General features: G+C 43.7%; 1 protein-coding gene across 1 annotated transcript in view; it reads right to left on the bottom strand.

The window, feature by feature from the left end:
• The window catches only part of LOC146177057 (epoxide hydrolase 4-like), a 28,028-nt gene extending 13,957 nt beyond the window's left edge, over positions 1–14,071 (bottom strand). The window contains exon 1 of the mRNA XM_084581081.1: positions 13,979–14,071. The gene's annotated coding sequence lies outside the window, so the exon portion shown is untranslated. The remainder of the gene's footprint in view (positions 1–13,978) is intronic.
• Between the last annotated feature and the right edge of the window lie 2,510 nt (positions 14,072–16,581).

Raw genomic sequence — 16,581 nt, 5'->3', positions numbered from 1 at the left:
GCCTTTCATTTAATACATGAAAGTATGTGGAAAGGCGTCGCCAAGCGTACTCTTTACTCCAGGCTCTAATGAAAGGCTCACAATCTCCTTTTCCAATGCACGTAGTAAAGCTAATTCTTATTTGTCCCGTATTTTACAAGAATAAAAGTGCGCTCTGCTCTTGACGGACACGTTTAGTGCCATCATTTCTTCTCGCTGCTTAAAGCACCATTCTTTATTCCGTGAACACAAAAATAATAGTTCTTTAGCCGTACTGCACCGCAAAGAAAAATACTGCTATTTGCCTTTTTAACGTTGTGGTAAACAGGTAGAGTTTTGCGAAACCTGGAACGGATGTAAGCGTGTGAGTGATGATTTCCGTGTCAATAGAACAAGACATATCGAAAATGATGTTTGAGTGCCGAAACACAAATAATGCGAACATAAACCATTACAATGAAACATGCGTCCCTTAAATGCTTCTAAATCAAGGGGTCAGATACGCCAATGCTGAGCGACGAGGATTACAGTACATATGATTTTGTTCTCGTTTCCGCGCGCCTCTGGCATCACCTGTGATATCGCAGGTTGTCTTTGCATTTGTGTATGTGCCTGCCCTATCTATTGTTCTCTCTTCCTCTCAAATGACGGTCTTAGGTTGACTGGGACAGCCGCAGCGGAAATGCTTGTCGGAAGCGGGTGATGCTATTACAACCCTTCGCCATTCGGTTCATAAAGCTAGCTGCGATACCTTAACTGATGGCAGCGCTGGCGCATTAGTAACGTTTAACTACACTCGATGCTATCGAATACCATGAATATAAACAAGCGTGAAGGAAAATATTAAAGGAAGAGTAGATTATAAGCAAACACTGTGTAACCAAGGTGTCCTTAATCATCCTCTGCTTTTTAAAGAACACAAACAGGGGTCAGTGCTGTGTTACTATACTGCTGCTTCCGAGTCGATAGTCGCTTTACGCTGGGGGTTAAAAGCAAGGCGCCTGTGTACTGTGTGAGGTCAGTGCACGTTAGGAAAGTCTGTTTTCGCCAGGAGCGATTATACATCAATGAATAACGAACTTGCTTCCTTCCTTCCCAATTTTGTTACTCTAAGCCAGAGTTTAGACTGCAGTTCAATCTGGGAGGTATTCAAAAATAAATTGGGCAGCCTAATTGAAAAATACATCCCAACAAAACTTCTTTCTGGTAAGCGGCGCCGCGACAAACCATGGATCACGCGACAAATCAGACGGCTTGTCAGGAAAAAACATCGCCTTCTTCAATCGCATAAAAAGAATCGTTGCCCTGCTGTATTAGTCAATTCGGGCCCTTGGCAGTACACTAAAAACTGAAATTAAACTCATAAGGATAACTTCTTTATTTATCTGGGTTCTAAACTGCGTAGTAACCCCAAGGAATTGTGGACGTTTCTGAAACACAACGGACGCGAACCAGTCGGAATCCCAAACTTAGACGTCGATGGCGACGTCTAAGTTTGGGCGCGGCGCATCGACAATGGGCATGTTTCCTAACAGGCCCTTCTTCTGCCTTGTGCAGGTTCTACTGCTCAGTTTTGCCGGATCGCCAGGCATCTTCGAGGAACCAGCTGTCGACACGTGCTTCTGTCAACAGTTGCCGCTGATGACGCATAGTCCCCTGCACATCAGCTTCACGACTGGAGCGCTACCGTCGAACTTCCACGTGACATCAACAGATCTTGCTTTAAAAGACGTCCCGCAAGAATTCCTCTTCAGTGGCACGGCGCATCGACAATGGGCATGTTGCCTAACAGGCCCTTCTTCTGCCTTGTGCAGGTTCTACTGCTCAGTTTTGCCGGATCGCCAGGCATCTTCGAGAAACCAGCTGTCGACACGTGCTTCTGTCAACAGTTGCCGCTGATGACGCATCGTCCCCTGCACATCAACTTCACGACTGGAGCGCTATACGTCGAACTTCCACGAGACATCAACAGATCTTGCTTTCAAAGACCTCCCGCAAGAATTCCTCTTCAGTGGGCACGGCGCATCGACAATGGGCATGTTGCCTAACAGGCCCTTCTTCTGCCTTGTGCAGGTTTGTGGCTATTATTCTGCCATTAAGAGCGACCAACTATTCCTTTTGGTTTTGCCGTGCCTACAAAAGTGCTTAGAAATTGCGTGTGATGCATATTGTGTGTGCGAATTATTGCTCTATGGCGATGTCGAGTTGAATCCTGGCCCCGATAAACAAGGCACTCGTGAACTTTTGGAGAAATTGATGGAAGGTCAGGATAAAATAACATCTGAGATAACAGCTCTTAGGGAACAGCAGGCTAATGTTCAAAAAACAGTCAATTTAAAAAACAAATAACACGTACAGACACCCTTGAAAACACTGTGCGTTCTCTTCAGAACAAGATTGACGACTTAGAAGATCGAAGTAGACGATCAACTCTGATAGTGTTCGGAGTAAAAGAAGAATCCGATGAAAACGACGACGAGCTTAGCAAAAAATACTTCAGGATATTTTTTCCGAGAAACTTGGAGTCTCATGTTCTTCTGTAGGAAGGATCCACAGGATTGGTAAGCCGTGAAAAACAAGACCTGCCACTGTCGTTTTTCAGGATTATAACGAAAAAGAAAGTCTTGAAGAATGCGCAAAAACTTAAAGGCGAAGACACATCGCTGCAATGTGATTATTCTCGTAACACCCTTAGAAAACGCAAGCTCTTGTGGGAAAGTGCCAAACAAGAAAAGAAAGACGGCAAAAAAGTAATTCTACTGAACGATAAGCTTCTTATGTATGGAACGCTGTACGCATGGAATGACGCCAAGAATGCACGAGTGAAGCTGCCAGGCCAGGCTTCCAGGCGAGAATCTGGCAGGTCAGATCATCAGAGCGGCTCGCAAACACCTTGACTTGCGGGTCCGAGTGATCACATATTCAGACTAGTAAACCTTAATGCACGCAGTGCTCTAAACAAAACAGAAAATCTTGAGGCTATATTACTTGAATATGATCCGCACATAGCTGTAATTACAGAAACTTGGCTACGAGATGAGATTGATGACACAGACATTTTTCCACCCGGCTATCAAGTATTCCGTTGTGACAGGCCTTCTGGTTGGGGTGGGGTAGCGGTACTTTTAAAAAACGGCTCTTGCGCTATTAATCTAAAGCAAATCGCTGGCCATGAAAGTATTTCTTTAAAACATCCTGTTACGGTCAGTCTTTCCTAGTTTTTGCAGTTTATCGACCTCCAGATTCACCAGTAGCATTCTTAGACGAACTTGCTGATCATATGTCTAGATTTAAGGGTGACAGGATTATATTAGCGGGAGACTTCAACCTGCCAGGAATCTACTGGGATTGCCCATCTCTTGTTTCAGGCTTTGGTGCACATGCTGATAAGTTATGTGACATAATGCTTTGTCATGACCTGCAACAAGTTATCAGAGAACCAACACGTGTGCAAGGCGATTCCGTGCCTGTGCTTGATCTTGTATTCTTGAGTTGTTGCACCCAGAATTTATCAGTATCGGTCTAATGCGGCTTGTCTGATCACAGTATGGTCCACATTTCACTTCCTGTGCGGGATATGAACAAAGATCCTATCGCTATAGCAATTCCTTTCAAGGATTTTTCACATGCAAATGATGAAAGTGTACTAGATTATTTTGAATATTGTCTTGACTTTTTTGATGAATCTGACGTTGTTGTATTATGCGAAAAGTTTAAAAAAATATGTTTCCACTGCATGGACAATTTTGTTCCGAAGAAAATGAAGAAAATACGTAAAACAAATCCTTGAATCAATCTAAACATAGTGCATCTTACAAGAAAAATTAAACGATTGAAACGGAGAGGAGCCTGCTTACCTATAATTCAAACTCTAAAATTGAACCTCACTGAAGAAATTCAGAAAGCAAAATGATACTACTTTGAGCACACACTACCAGGATTTCTTCATGACTCCCCTCAAAAGTTTTGGAATTATCTAGCAGAAAAGAAAAAAAGCCTATTAACCGTATTATACATGAGGGTGCAATTCTTGTTGATGAAACTAACATCGCTGAGCACTTTAACAGGCACTTACATAGTGTATTTTCAATTCCAAATCCATGCAGATTGCGCAGTGATGCATTTTGTTTCCCTTATTAGGACATTGTATCTTTGCAAGGATTAACTTCACTGTTGTAGAATCTCAAGACTAAATCTTCTCCTGATCCAGATAAAATCCCCAACATCTTTTTGCGTCGTTATGCAGAAGTTATTTCTAAATTTCTTGCAATATTATTTCGCACCTCATTTGCCACAGGAAGGCTACCTCCCGACTGAAGAGCAGCTTGCCTTGTGCCTGTTCCTAAAAAGGGTGACATGGCATTTGTTGCTAACTATCGTCCCATTTCCCCTTCATGAATCACTGCCTTGTCGTGGCGGAGGGGCTTGCGAAACTCGATGAAGTCGTGAGCTCTACTGTGTAGGGCCATCCAAGATAGACAGGTCACGACAGAGAGTTCTGACAAAATGTGATTCACTGGAGAAGGTAATGGCAACCCACTCCAGTATTTCCTCCCAAGAAAACCCTATGGCCAGTCACAATACCATTAATGATATGGCGCCGGAAGATGAGCCTCCCAGGTTGGAAGGCGTCCCACATGTTGCTGGGGATGAACAAAGGGCGATTCCTAGTAGCTCCAGGACGAATGAAGCGGCTGGGATAAAGCCAAAAGGACGCTCAGTTGTGGATGTGCCGGGAAGCGACCGGAAAGTCCGATGTTGCAAGGAGATATATCACATAGCAACATGGAATGTAAGATCTATGACCTTGGAAAGCAAACTAGCGCACTTCAAAACAAAGACACAGGAAGATATCAGAAGAAGAAGAGCGCTGTGTTGTCGTTCTCTTCCGGTGTCTTTGTTTTGAAGTGCGCTAGTTTGCTTTCCAAGATGATTTACCAACTAGCCCGTTCTTCCACCCTTGCAAGATCTATGACGCAAGGTAAACTGGATGTCGTCAAGCGAGAAATGGGCAGATTGAACATTGATATCTTGGGTATCAGGGAGCTCAATTGGACCGGAATGGGAGAATTTAACTCCGGCGACCATTATGTCTTTTATTGTGGGTGCTAATCCAAGAGAAGGAATGGGATCGCTCTCATAGTAAACAGAAAAATGGGCAAAACAGTGCTAGGGTACAACCCCAAAAACGACCGAATGATTTCACTTCGGATCCAAGGTCACCCTTTTAACATAACAGTTATCCAAGTCTATGCACCGACCACTACTGCTGAAGAAGCTGAAGTTGAGAGATATTATGCGGACCTACCATGCCTTTTAGACTGCACCCCATCATCAGACGTCGTTTTTCTCATAGGAGACTGGAATGCTAAGGTCGGGAGTGAAGAAATATCCGGAATTATAGGCACGTTCGGTCTTGGCGAGCCAAATGAAGCTGGGCAGAGGCTAGTAGAGTTTTGCCAAGAAAACAACCAGACCATAGCGAATACTCATTTTCAACAGCACAAGAGGCGCCTGTACACATGGACTTCACCGGACGGTCTGTACAGGAATCAGAACGATTATATTCTTTGCCGGCAGAGATGTAGAAGCGCTATACAAGCAGTAAAAACAAGGCCTGGGGCCGATTGTGGCACCGATCATCAGCTTCTTGTTGCCAAAATTAAGCTTCGATTGAGGAAAACGCAGAAAACTAGAAGGCCTTTCAGGTATGGTCTGGATAAAATTCCAATAGAATATGCTGTGGAAGTGAGGAATCAATTTCAAGAATTAGATCTAGAAGACAGAGAGCCCGAAGAGATGTATACTGATGTTCGTGATATAATACAAGAAGTTGCTACTAAGGTGGTTCCAAAGCAAAAGAAATGCAAGAAAGCAAACTGGTTATCTGAAGAGGCTTTGCAAATAGCTGAGGAAAGGAGGATGACAAAAGTTATGGGTTCTCAATGCGGATTTTCAGAAAATAGCAAGGAGAGATAAGAATGCCTTCCTGAACATACAGTGCCAAGCAGTTGAGGACAACAGCCAATTAAGGAACACAAGAGCTCTGTATAAGACAAGGATATCAAAGGAAGCTTCTGTGCTAAGCTGGGCGTGATAAAGGACAAACGAGGCAACGACCTCACTGAAGCCTCAGAGATAAAGAAGAGGTGGCAGGAATACACACAAGAACTGTACAAGAAGGACCCGAATGTGCAAACCCAACATAAGACGGTTGTGATTACTGATCTCGAGCCGGGTATCCTGAAGAGTGAAGTTGAATGGGCCTTAGCCAGCCTTGCTAAGAACAAAGCTAGCGGAATTGATGGCATTCCAGCTGAGTTGCTTCAAAACCTCAACCATGACGACGCTGTTAACATTCTGCATACATTATGTCAGAAGATTTGGACAACCCTGCAGTGGCCACAGGATTGGAGGAGGTCAGTTTACATCCCCATTCCAAAGAAAGGCAGTGCCAAAGATTGTTCCAACTACCGCACGATCGCGCTTATTTCGCTAGCTAGCAAGGTGATGTTGAAAATCCTCCAAGGTAGGCTGCAGCAGTATGTGTATCGGGAGCTTTCGGGCGTGCAAACTGGGTTTCGCAAGGGCAGAGGAACTAGAGACCAAATTCCCAACCTTCGCTGGATCATAAAAAAGCAAGAGTTCCAGAAACCCACCTACTTCTGCTTTATTGATTATGCGAAAGCGTTTGACTGCGTAGATCACAGCAGATTGTGGCAAGCTCTCCAAGAGATGGGAGTTCCAATTCACCTCATCTGTCTCCTCAGGAACCTTTATGAAGGACAAGAGGCCACAGTCGGAACCGGGCATGGTCTTACTGATTGGTTTCCAATTGAGAAAGGAGTGAGGCAAGGCTGCATACTGTCGCCCTGCCTATTTAACCTATATGCAGTGTGCATCATGAGGAAGGCGGGCCTGGACGATTCTTAAGCTGGTGTGAAGATTGCTGGAAAACGTATCAACAACCTTAGATATGCGGATGATACCACTTTAATGGCAGAAAGTGAAGTGGAACTCAAGAGACTTCTAATGCGCGTACAAGAAGAGAGTGAGAAGTTTAGGCTTAAACTGAACATTAAAAAGACAAAGATCATGGCGTCTTGCCCTATCAAGTCCTGGAGCATCAATGGACGAGAAGTGGAAGCTTTGACAGATTTTCTCTTCTTGGGCTCCAAGATCACCTCGGAAGGAGACTGCAGCCATGAAGTTAGGAGACGCCTGCTTCTGGGAAAGAGAGCAATGGTTAGCCTTGACCGCCTAGTAAAGAGCAGAGACATTAGTCTGCCAACCAAGATCCGTATTATGGTCTTTCTCGTTGTGATGTATGGATGCGAGAGTTGGACTGTGAAAAAGGCTGACCGCCGAAGAATTGACGCGTTTGAATTGTGGTGCTGGCGAAGACTCTTGAGAGTTCCTTGGACTTTCAGAAGATCAAATCAGTCGATATTGTCGACCAAAAACCCTGACTGCTCATTGGAGGGTCAAATTCTAAAGTAAAGCCCAGCTACTTTGGTCATCTGATGAGAAGAGAGGAGTCGCTGGAGAAAGATTTGATGTTAGGAAAGGTTGAGGGTCGCCGGAGAAGGGGTAGGCAGCGAAGCGATGGTTAGATGGCATCCTCGAGGCACTGCATATGAAGTTATGTGATGTTAGGAAGATAGTGAAAGACCGGGAAGCGTGGCGTGACATGGTCCATAGGGTCACGAAGAGTCGGACACGACTGAACGACTGAACTGAACTGAACTGATCGTCCCATTTCACTCACTTCCACATGTTGTAAATTGGCAGAGCATATTTTAGCTAATTATATAACCAAATTTCTTGATGACAATGGTGTACTCTCTTCTGTTAAACATGATTTTAGGAAAGGTTTATCCACTGTGACCCAACTAATATCGATTATCCCCAGCTTTGCAACAGTCCTTAACAGCTCAGGGCAGGTCGATGTCATTTTTTTAGATTTTCAAAAAGCTTTTGATGTTGTACCACATGCAAAACTAATCTATAAACTTGAACTAATTGGTCTTCCTAAATTTGGAGTAACGTGGGTTTCGTCATATCTCGCCAACCGGGTACAGTTTGTTAACATTGATGGTTATCACTCAAATCCATTACCAGTTACTTCAGGCGTTCCACAAGGAAGTGTATTAGGGCCGTTGCTGTTTCACATTTATATAAATGATATCGTTACTGTCATATCTGAACCAGTCCAAATCAGGCTCTTTGCTTGTGATTGAATTTTGTTCAACGAAATAAGTAGCCCTAAAGATCAAATTCTCCTCAACTCTAACCTCCAGAAAATTCACACATGCAGCAGTGCTTGGGATGTGCAGCTTAATGCCGCAAAATCTGTTATTATGAAAATAACCAACAAAAAACTAGTACATTCATTTCCATACACCCTCCCATCGCATCCTCTTCTAGAAGTTACAGAATATAGATACCTTGGTGTTACCATAACTAACAATCTAAGTTGGAACAGTCATATTGCCAATACATGCTCATCCTCCTACAGAAAACTTGGCCTTCTTCGCCACAAACTTAAAAATGTCCCTTCCAAGGTAAAACAGTTAGCATACTACAGCCTCATTAGACCCAAACTAGAGTATGCTTGTACAGTCTGGGATCCTTACACCAAGACGAATATTGTGGCATTGGAGGCTATCCATTTGAAAGCCGTACGCTTCGTGTTTTCAAAGTACCGCAGATCTGACTCTCGCTCCATTTTAATGAATGAGAACTCCATCCCACAATTGCAAATACGAAGAAAAATTCAGAGACTAAAGTATCTATTTTTGCTAAAAAAACAACAAACTTGCTATGAGCCCTGAACCTTACCTTACGCCCCTTGCATCACGTCCAACAAGACTTCATCATGCACAATCTGTAACTCCGTATCAAGCCAAAATCAATGCATTTAAGTATTCTTTTTTCCCTCGTACTGTTGAAGAATGGAACAAGCTGCCTTCTGATGTAATAATGTCTATTAAATTTATTGATAAATTGCTGGCGTTTTAACCATAGTGGTGTTTCATATTGGTGTATATTTTCTTGTTAGTGTTGAACATGTCTTATCGTAATTTGCTTGTCACTTGTGTTTAGTATGTTACTTTTGATGAATTCATATTTTATTGCATTGTATTCTTTTCGCCCCTCCTGCTAGGGCCCAGTTAGGGCCTGCAGTATTTGGTAAATAAATAAATATTTTCAGTCTGCCTTTGCACCAGCGTACATCGGAGAACTTCCGAACACTCGTGAATCTATTACCGAAACCATGCCTGAAATTGTTTCTACTTACCAGGGTGTTATAAAACTGCTTAGCGCCGCCTCCGCCAGCGGCCCTGATGGTGTACCTACCTTTGTTTCAAAATCATGTGCGAATGAAATTGTTGATAATTTAGTCACCTTGTTCCAAACATCGCTTAACTCGTCATGTTTGCTAAATCACTGGAAAAATGCTAATGTTGTCCCAGTGCCTAAAAGCGGTTCGAAAATGTCTGTTGTTAATTACCGACCCATTTCTCTGACTAGCGTGTGTTGTAAAACATTGGAACATATAATTTACAGTGCAGTCATGAAACATCTTGTCTCTCATGGCTTCTTTACGCCAGTTCTGCATGGCTTTAGAATGGGTTTTTCCTGTACCACCCAATTACTTCAGTTCGGTAATGATCAGTTTTCCTCTTTTGGCCACGGATATCAAATTGATTGTGTATTTCTGGATTTTAAAAAAGCCTTTGATTCTGTACCTCATGTGCTATTATTACATAAGTTACGTTGTCTTGGTCTGCATCCCAATATCATCGACTGGCTTCATTCATATCTCCAGGACCGCATGCAGCGTGTTGTAATTAATGGTTGTCACTCCGATTCCGTAAACGTCTCCTCAGGTGTGCCCCAGGGGTCTGTCCTTGGACCGCTTCTTTTTCTCATTTTTATTAATGATATTGTTCTTGACCTTACTTGCCAAGTTCGACTATATACTGACATTTCTGTGCTTTACCATGTTGTGGAAAGTTCTTCTGACGCATTAAAACTTCAACGAGACTTAAATTTTATCCAGTACTGGTGCTCAAAATGGCAAATATTTTTGAACATTTCAAAATACAAACTTGTCTCGTTCACTCGTAATCGTTCCCCTCTACAGACCTGTTACTCAAAAAATAATGTTCCCTTGAAAACGTTTCTGAATATAAGTATCTCGGCGTATATTTCACATCTAACCTTACGTGGACGAGACAAGTTGAGCATATTACATCGAAAGCCTGCAGAATATCTAATTTCTTAAAGCGTAATTTCAACAAAGCGCAGTCACATGTCCAGCAGCTCCAGCATTTCACTTACATAAGCCCAATTCTTGAATATGCATGCCCTCTATGGGATCCCAAGTATATTTACTTATCTGACATACTCGAACGCGTCCTAAATAATGGTGCCAGATTTGTGTCTAACAATTAAAACTTTTCATCTAGTGTCATGTCTATTAAACATCATCTTGGTTGGGAATCATTAGCTCACCGCAGAAAACATTTCAGACTGCAGATCATGTATCGCATTTATTTTGAAAAGCTCAGCATTGATAATGATCGGTACCTACTTCAACCTCACTTTTTATCTAGGCGACTTGATCAACAAGGTTGACGACTGGGCACGTTGGTAAGGAATCATACTTAACCAGCCAAAGGACGAGACACAGGAAAGAAGAGGACAGGACAAGGCTGGACTAGCAACTGAATGTTTATTAATTTGAAGAAAACAACGAAGACTCCTTCCGAAAAGCACGCGCACAACCCAACCGGTGGAATGGCAGGAAATTGGGAAGAAGATGGAGAAGAAAATTCAAAGCCAATTCAAAGTCAAAGCCTAACTAACGACTTTTCTAATATATCAAATTCCTTACAATGAAGGCTAACCGACGCTTTAGCCACACACTTGTCCTCGGCTTTAGCAATGTAAAATGCTTCAACCAACTCTCTGCAGAGCTGATTACCATTGCTTGCGGAGTTGACTGTGGAGCATGACCCGTCCCTTTGTGCGCCAGATTTTAATAATACGCGTGTAGTTTACAGCAATGGTAATCAACTCTGCAGAGAGTTGGTGGAAGCATTTTACATTGCTAAAGCGGAGGACAAGTGTGTGGCTGAGGCGTCGGTTAACCTTCATTGTAAGGAATTTGATCTATTAGAAAAGTCGTTAGGTAGGCCTTGACTTTGAATTGGCTTTGAATTTTCTTCTTCATCTTTTTCCCAATTTCCTGCCATTCCACCTGTTGGGTTGTGCGCGTGATTTTTGGAAGGAGCCTTCGTTGTTTTTTTCTAATCAATAAACATTCAGTTGCTAGTCCAGCCTTGTCCTGTCCTCTTCTTTCCTGTGTCTCGTCCTTTGGCTGGTTAAGTATGAACGACTTGATCACAAGTGGACAATCCGAGAAATAAAATGCCGGACAGATGTGTATAAAAGCTCGTTCTTTCCACTGACGATCAATGAGTGGAACCGACTGCCAGCTGGCATCGCTGAGTGTTGCACTGAAAATTTCTTTCGGGCTTTTTTATCGGATGTGTGACGTGGCGCCCAGTTCTCTTGCGTGTGTTTCCTTCATTACTTCGTTTTTGAGTGCTTTCATCACTTTGTACGTCGCGCAGTTGCCCCCTTTAGATGCATGTTTCTCATTCTGCATTATCACTTATGTCGTGTTATTTTCTTCATTTTTATGTATTTTATTGTACCACTGGCGTTCCCAGCAAGATTATTTGTCATCTCCCCCCCCCCCCCCCTGCAATAATGCCTTCGGGTGCTGCAGGAACCTGTAATAAATAAATAAAAGCTGATAAAAATTATGCGGAGCCCTCCAGAACGGCGTGTCTCATTTCCCGGTTCATTTGAGACATTAAAGCCAATAACCAACCTAAATATAAAAACCATACCTGACTGTCAAAATGTGTTATTTGTGCGTTCATTACTGAATCACAAGAAGATTATTGTCCATACGGCATCCTGTCTTTATCTGTCCTTTTAATTTATGTTGGTGTAATGTGACAATGGTCGAAATAATAAAGCGTTAACCAGGCCATTTGTCTGTCAGAGGTACACTTATATTATGTGAGTTCAGTCATACGTTCGTTCAAAACGTGCAGTTTTCTATACACACAGCCCAGCTATTGCACACATAGAGAGCAAATGAATCCTTTCCTTGAATATGTTCATTAGTGAAACTGATTCTAGCCTCTCATAGCTAGAATCAGTTTGGGACGTTAACCCCATAAATCTAACCAAACCAAACTAAAGCTGGGTCTCTGGCAATTCTCCCATATATCTATACATATTCCAAGAGTTCTAACTTGCCATATCATGTGACACCCTCCCCCTCAGGAAAGAAAGCACGACCTTAACACAACCGTACGAACGTTCTGTGTGGACTAAAGTTTACCTCTATGACTCGGGAACCGAGGGTTCCCGTCTTAGGTTCCCATCTGACTCTCCAATCTCAAAGACGCTACCCGAGTTAAGAGCTGCTTCCAAATTTGCCATGTGATTTGATCTGGTGATGTTGCGCAAGCCGCCGACTAATAAGTACCTGGTCCTGCAGCCGGCAAAAAAGTAACAGCTGGCAGAGGCGCGTGCTGGGGAGTTTTACTGACAATATCGCCAAACGCATAATGACGAAATTTGTGGCGAACAGCTGTTGAATTACCATTTCTTTTCCTTCGGAAAGCCCGCCCCCAAACCATATAACACCTCTGTCTACGTATCTTGTGCCGACCCGAAAACTCGTGGTTTGCTAATGCTAAACGATTCCAGGTACCTTTAGCATATGTCCGGCGAATGACCTGTATTTTCACCCCCACTACACACGCACTTAGTTTCTAGGAAGCACATGACTGGCATTTGAAAGTCATCCAGCTCCTCAATCCAAGTGCGTTCGCGCTTTGTTGACTTACTGATAATGGAGGTGTGATATACGCGACTCCCCTCTGCCTTTCTTTTTCTTCATACTCTGCAAACACAAGGACAGGGAAGAAGAGATTTTCCAGCTATGTAACAAACATTTCCTTCGTTCCAATGCTTAAATCAAAGGAACGAGCTTCACTTCAGCTGCTGTCTGGACGGAATTGCGGTTACCTCCATGACGGCGAAAAGGACAGCCGAAAGGTGGCGGCTCATAGCCCCAGTTTTGTCCACTTGTTTTCTTCAGATCATAACTAGAAGCACGTCAGGCGTCATAGCTAAGAAAAAACAAATGTACTCCACTCTACCCCCTCCCTCCCCCTGCCATCATTCACGTCAAATCTTCATCGCGCAGCCCCTTCATCAATCCCTGGCAAGATCAGCAACTGTTGTTACGCATTTCTGAGAACAAATTGCTCTATATGTAAGACTTCAGTACGTGTTTTGTAACCCCAGTGACGTCATAAACAAATTCAAGGGTGCATTAGTAAGGTGTTTCTGATAGCCTAAAAATCTCCTTTCCATGTAACATTCTAGTGGTCGTAATGCGCATGCAAAATCACAATACTAGGCATCCAGCTTCCCCGAGCAATATTTAGCGGGCTGAGAGAATTTGTTCAAGTCGATATAGTGCTAGCCTTATATCCTCATATCAAAATGCCCCGCAGGGGGGGTACAGTGGTTATGGCGCTCGACTACTGTGCCCAAGGACGTGGGATCAAATCCCGGCCTCGGCTGCCGCTTTTCGATGGAGGCGAAAAGCAAGGTGCCCGTGTGCTGTGCGAAAAGAACCACAGGTGGTCGAAATTTCTGGAGTCCTCCACTACGGCGTCTCTTATAGCCTGAGTCGCTTTGGGACGTTAAACCCCACAAACCAAACCAAACCATCATCTCAAAATCCCCGCAGTTTAACGGATTCAGTGACCGATTGTTATGTGGCCATGTTTGCTTGACTTTTCAATTATTCCGAACATAGATCAAGAGGACAATTTCCTAAATCGCACTGCAGTAAGTAATAGCTTGTTTTTTTATCACAGAATGCAAATCTTACCTTTGTGCCGTGGCCGGGTGACCACACTTGCAGATTAAGGGCGCACACAACGCAGTTCTCTGCAGCTAGTTGTCAGTGCGGACAACGTCCAGCTGTTGCCTGGCCTTCAAGCGCACTCATTCGTCTCGCCCGCCAGACGGCAACGCTATGCAGGCAACAGTTAAAGGCTGTGGGCGCTCGACACTTGTGGCAGTGCTTTGACACGCATGCATGTGGGGCCTGCAGGGACCGATTCTGTCGTCTAACGGGGACAGGGCGCTCACGCTGAGCACGTATGTGCCTGCACGTGTGGAACACATCGAAATCGCCGCAGGCAGGACCTTGTCGTGCGCATAATTTCCTGTAATCTCATTCAGCGCAGCTGGAGGCTCCGATGCGTGTAGTGCAGCAAGGAGGAGGAGGAGGGGGGGGGGGGGGGAGTCGAGTTCAAAGCACCTTTAGCGTGGGGTACGTCAGCATTGTTTGTACCTTTGTCCTGTTATTGTGTTTTGCACCCGCTAAATTCGTACCAGCTGAAAGCTTTTCGCTAACGATTGTGTGTTTCCGCACACGTCGTTCATGTTTCGGATTTGCGGCTTCGCCGGTCGCCATAACGTCGTTCTCCGCGACTTCATAACCTATATGCAGAGGAGACAACGGCCTGTATAGGGAAAGAAAAACGGCCTGAGAGAGAGAGTATATCCTCAATACTTCGATTCTGATATAGAGTGAAACAGTTTAATTTAGGCTGCAAAAAGAAGCGAAATCACGATGACGCAATCACCGCGCGTCTGATCACTTGCATGGGCGCATAAGGGCGCTCCAGTGGCGTCTTGTGGCCGCTAGAGGAAGGGGGGGGGGGGGGAGGAGTAGATACTAAAGAAAGCATGTTTATATGTGAGCCATGTATTACTGAATAAGCATCGTTATATAAAAGGAAGGGGTGGGGATACGAGCATCAGTGATGACGGTCACTCATTAGTCACGGATGCAAAACCTATAAGGAATTCACGAGCTCTCAATCCAGGTGGGATACATCCGCATAAGTAGTGAAAGTACTGGAATTTGTGAAATACGATACCCATTGAGAGTTTCAGATTTATTCGGCGGTTGTAAGCCTGCAGGAAAAACAACAGGCACCAAGCTGTTGACACTGAATACACGTAGTGACACCTCCGCCACTGCTACCGATATCTCATATGAAAAAAACATTTGTCAGGCACAATCGAAAGCTGCCAAAGTGTAAGATATCGCCAGGTTTTTGGAACTCAACCAGCTTCAAATTAGCTGGCAAATGAGATACAAAGACGGGTGGCATACTCGACGGTTCGTACGTTTACAGCTTAGCGAGCTGTAGGAATCTGTCAGACCAGGATATGAAGCGCGTCGTCGTCAAATGGTACTTTCCCGAAATTTCCAATGGGCCCCATTGTCAGCATCATCAATGTCAGCACCCTAAATAGGCCCATTGCATGTCAAATATTCTCCTAAGATTATGGCTAGCTTATTGCCGCAATTTTTAACTTATCTGCCTACTTGACATAGAGCCACTCCCTGCTATGTTTGCCTCTTCTTAAACTCATCATAAGTTGCGTTCTGTTCACTTAAGATTCCGCTTCAATGCTGCGCTTCATTTAGATTTCAGCTAAAATACCAGACTCGCGTTACTTCTTGATATTTTCTGCTATCTCCCCGCATTTTAACATTACCCCCATCATTTTCCTCACCATAGCTCGCTGCACTGTTCTGAATTTAATTCCAATCATTTTCGTTAAGCTGCAAGTTTCTGCTATATTAGAGCGTACCAGAAAGTTACAGCTGTTGCATACTTCCCTGACAGGAATTAATGAATAGATATCATAGTAGGGCTCATTTGTTACCCTTCACTCATTAATTAGCAGGTCCAACCGCGCTGGTCAAGGAACCCACAGACATTAATAACACCATTATAACCAAAAGGACGTTGATGATTTCTGAAATTAAATCTGCTGCACTTAAGGGTTTATAAGAAAAACATAGGACGACCGGCCTTTCGCGCAACCTAAATGGTTGCACTCAGAGCCGCTTAGCGGTAGCTTTCCAATGTACTTCTCGGGACGGGCGCTACTAATCCGTCGATGCAACGATAGCCTACGTTGGCGGCTGCGATTTGTTTTTCAGCTCCTACTGATATTTCTATTGAAGCCTGTAACATCAAGAAGGACTTTGTGTAGAGGCGATAACAATGGTGGTACTGCTGTCATCTGGTAGAATCTGATGCATATATGCGGCATGAAAACGAAAGTGATACAACTCCAGCCTAAATGTTGAGCAAAGCGTCGCTGCATACTTCACCGGTTGATCAATTATTTTAACAGAGAAATCCTCCGTCTTTTAGTTTCTTTTTTCTTCATTTACCCATAAAATTTCCGTATACGCATAGTGAGGCTTCTCTGCCGAATAAGACCATTTATTTCACCCTTCACTGTAAATAACGTGCCAGCCCAGTTCATTCTGTCATAATTCGCATCACCAGAACTCTCAAACTTTTCACAGGGCATCATTAAGAACCCCTGAAATGCTACTTACGGTAATATTCCAATGCACGAAATCCGCAGAGGTGGTCCTCTTATTTCATATGTTAA

Source organism: Amblyomma maculatum, chromosome 10 (genome assembly GCF_055883805.1).
Source record: "Amblyomma maculatum isolate TAMU_Amacu chromosome 10, ASM5588380v1, whole genome shotgun sequence".
NCBI lineage: Eukaryota > Metazoa > Arthropoda > Arachnida > Ixodida > Ixodidae > Amblyomma > Amblyomma maculatum.
The sequence above is the reverse complement of the archived record's forward strand: the minus strand, read 5'-3'. Positions and strand labels throughout refer to the sequence as shown.